The sequence below is a fragment of the Otolemur garnettii genome, unplaced genomic scaffold (assembly GCF_000181295.1).
Source record: "Otolemur garnettii isolate 467f Iridium unplaced genomic scaffold, OtoGar3 scaffold00051, whole genome shotgun sequence".
NCBI classification, from domain to species: domain Eukaryota; kingdom Metazoa; phylum Chordata; class Mammalia; order Primates; family Galagidae; genus Otolemur; species Otolemur garnettii.
Genome location: NW_003852446.1, coordinates 10,695,385 through 10,699,679, shown reverse-complemented (window position 1 = coordinate 10,699,679; position 4,295 = coordinate 10,695,385). Strand labels below are relative to the sequence as shown.

The 4,295-nt window shown below is 36.7% G+C and overlaps 1 pseudogene; it reads left to right on the top strand.

Moving 5' to 3' along the window:
- Positions 1-2,930: 2,930 nt before the first annotated feature.
- Positions 2,931-3,931, top strand: LOC100963422 (annotated as a pseudogene).
- Positions 3,932-4,295: the final 364 nt, after the last annotated feature.

Genomic DNA, 4,295 nt, shown 5'->3' with positions numbered 1-4,295 from the left:
GCCCATGTGTGGATTTCTCCCTAGTCAAGATTCTCACCCCACCTGCACTTCAAGTGGAATAAAAACCACTTTAATTGCACGAATTAGATCTCTGTCTTCTTTTTGTCTCCTGTCTCAGAATTGATTTCATCCTTGGATCCGGAACCTTTCAATATGTAGCTTATGCAATTTCCCTAAAGAGAATAAACTATCACTACACTATGTATTAAACCAAAATATGGGGAAAATAAACACTAACTGCTGCTTATGGATAATATTGCTACTACTCATAATGCATTTATAAATATTTTACTTTTTCATATGTACAGATTACATTTCTTAGGTGTTTTAATTTTTTTAAATATATTTACATTTTAAAAATAAAAAAAAATTAGTTAGTTGTAGGTAAATGGTTTTACATCCAGGTTCTCTGTTCTATCCCATTAGTCTATGTCTCTATTTTGTACCAATACCATGCTATTTGGGTTACTATAGCTTTATAGTACAGTTTGAAGTCTGGCAATGTGATCCCTTCAAATTTATTCCTTTTGCTCAGGATTGCTATGGATATTTGGGCCCTTTTCTGATTCCAAATAAAGCATAGAATTATTTTTTCCAGATCTGTAATGTATGACATTGGTAATTTAATGGCGACTGCAATGAATTTGTAAATCATTTAGGGTACTATGGGGAACTTAAGCAAATCTGCAAGAAAAAACAAATAACCCTATTAAAAAGTGGGCATATCTTCTACATGAACAGAAGCTTCTCAAAAGAAGAAAGACAAATGGCCAATAAATATATGAAAAAAATGCGTGACATCACTAATCATCAGGGAAATGCAAATTAAAACCACAATGAGATATCATCTTACCCCTGAAAGAATGGCTTTTATTAAAATGTCTAAGAAAATAGATGTTGGCATGGATTCAGAGTGAAAGAAATGCTTACACACTGTTAGTGGGCCTGACAATTAGATTAACATCTATGTAAAACACAGGTGTCCCAAAAGTCACCATAATAGGGAAAATGGGAAATTATAGCTAAATTTACATTTATTTATAAAATATTCATTACAAAATTTTATAAAATATTTATAAAACATTCTCTAAATGTCCACCTCTTTGTAAAATTCTATAATGAATATTTTGTAAATACTGGTGGTCCCTAGATTTTGAATGAAATAGGTTCTGTAGGTTTGTTCTTAAGTTGGATTTGTATGTAAGTTGCAACAGGTACTTATTACCTGGAATAGCCTCCATTTCTAAGTGTGAGTCAAACATCAGTCAGATGTTTGTAACTCAGGGATGGCCTATGAAGTTACATTTAGCTATCATTTCCCATTTTCCCTATGTATGATTCCTCAAAGAACTAAAAGTAGACCTATCATTTGATCCAGCAATTCCACTATTGGGGATCTACCCAAAAGAAAAAAAGACTTTTCACCAAAAAGAAATCTGCACTCAAATGTTTATGGCAACAATTCACAACTGCAAAATTGTGAAATCAACTCAAGCGCCCATCAATTCATGAGTGGGTTAACAAAATGTGGGATATGTATATTATGGAGTACTATTTAGTCATAAAAAATATGAATACCTTTTGCAGCAATCTGGATAGAACTGGAGACCATTCTCCTAAGTGAAGTATCTCAAGAATGGAAAACAAATGCCACATGTACTTATTATTATCTTGGTACTAATTAGAACTAACCCAATAAGTACACATGCACAGAGACAAGTAAAACTCAACCACAGGTGATGGATTAAAAACCTACCTAATTGATACAATAAACACCATTTGGATGATGAGCATGCCTGTGGCCAGAACTCAAGCATTACAAAAGCAACCTACATGACCTAAAACAATTGTACCCCTTTAATATTTTGAATTTTTTAAAAAGGAAAAAAAATAAAGAAACTTGAGATAATCATGAATGCAAATAAAAATGTTAAGGATATCAGGGAAAAGCTATACTAATGAAGGAAAGATAAAAACAATCCAAAAGAAAGGTAATTGAGACCCCTAGAGCAGAGATATCATCAAAGAGATAAAAAAAAGCATCCAAAGATGTGATAAAAGAAAATTTTCCTGTAGCTAACACAAACATGAGTATACAAAATGAAAAAGCACATTAAGTCCAGAAAAAAACTGTTTCATAGCACTTATCATGTTCTGGTTAAATTATTCAACTTGAAAAATAAAGAATCTTTCTGGAATTCAAGAGAGAAAAAGCAAATTGATACAAAGGATGGATGGGATGAGTAGGAAGAACTGGGCTATGATCAGTCTTCACATAATAACTTTCAAAGACAGGACAGTGGAAATGCGTCCACAACATTCTAAGGGAAAGTGTACCCAAGAATATTATACCCAGTCATGATGACATTCAAATAAAAGACAATATGCATATAATCTCAAACATAAAATCAACTCAAGGAATAGAATACACATGAGCCTTTCTTAGAAAGCAAGACATGAATTTGCAACCTGTTTAATTAAGAGATGCATCAAAATGAAGAACACATACATAGTAAAAGAATTGGTGGTAAAAGCCTCATTTATCTAGAGATCAATTTTAGATAATTGTTTGAGTTATCAAAAGTGAAAACAATACAATATAAACTATAACAATTCAAAAATACTAATATAATAAGATAAAGAGGAGGAGGGGAAATAGAAGAATAAAAATGCTAATGCCTTCACATTTCATATCAGGAATATAAATTGATACTATATAAAACTAGACCTGGGTGGCACCTGTGGTTCAAAGGAGTAGGTCGCTGGCCCCATATGCCAGAGGTGGCAGGTTCAAACCCAGCCCTGGCCAAAAAAAAAAACAACTGCAAAAACTAGACCTGAGTGGCCAGGCCTGGGTTGGAGTCTTTGGAGGGGTACTTTGGACTTTGGTGGAATCATCCAGTCCAGGTGTGTCAGTACTGAGTCTGTGTGAGAAAGGTGATGCCATGACTATGAAAGAGACAGGGAAAGTCTTCAAAAAAGAAAAGGAAATGAAGAAAGGTATTGCCTTTCCCACCAGCATTTCAGTAAATAACTGTGTATGCCACTCCTCTCCTTTGAAGAGTGATCAGGACTATATTCTCAAGGAAGGTGACTTGGTAAAAATTGACCTTGGGGGTCCACTTGGATGGCTTCATCACCAATGTGGCTCACATTTTTGTGGTTGATGGACCTCAGGGGACCCAAGTAACAGGGTGGAAAACAGATGTGGTTAAGGCAGCTCACCTTTGTGCTGAAGCTGCCCTATGCCTGGTCAAACCTGGAAACCAGAATATACAAGTGACAGAAGCCCAGAACATAGTTGCTCACTCATTTAATTGCACACCAATAGAAGGGATGCTGTCACATCAGTTGAAGCAGCATGTCATTGATGGAGAAAAAACTATTATCCAGAATCCCACAGACCAGCAGAAGGACCATGAAGTCCTTGTCAGGTCAGGAGAATGCAAGGCCAAGGATGCAGGACAGAGAACCATCATTTACCAACGAGACCTCTCTAAGCGGTATGGCCTGAAAATGGAAACTTTATATGCCTTCTTCAGTGAGGTGGAAAGGTGTTTTGATGCCATGCCATTTATTTTAAGAGCATTTGAAGATGAGAAAAAGGCTCCGATGGTTGTAGTGGAGTGTACCAAACATGAACTGCTGCAACCATTTAATGTTCTCTAAGAGAAGGAGGGTGAATTTTTTGCCCAGTTTAAATTTACAGTTCTGCTCATGCCCAATGGCCCCATGCAGATAATCAGTTGATCCCTTTGAGCCTGACCTAAAAGTCTGAGATGAAGGTCCAGAACACAAAGCTAAAGGCCCTCCTCCAGAGTTCTGCAAGTCGAAAAAACCCAGAAAAAAGAAAAAAAAAAAGAAGGTTCCCAAGACTGCAGAGAAGGCCCCCAGTGAGGAAATGTTAGAAGAAAATGAAGCTGGGGACTGAGGTGGGTCCCATCTCCCCAGCTTGCTGATCCTGCCTCATCCCCTTCCCACCACACCCCAGGCTCTGTGAAGTGCAGTTTATCTTCTCCACCCAGGACAGCCAGCAGAGCAGGGTCTCCCTGCACCCATCCCAGGCCCCCAAGCCACCCCACTTCCAACAACAACCAGCTGCAACTAACTCTGGTCTTGGAACACAAGGCTTCCCAGCCACTGAAGACTACTTTAAATAGAAAAAAATAAACTGAATAATAAAATCAGGAGTCAAAAAAATACTATATAAAACTAAAGCATGTACATATGAAACTAAGGTATATCTATCTATCTATACACATACAAAACCTTAAATTCTTTTCTTCTTGTAGAGA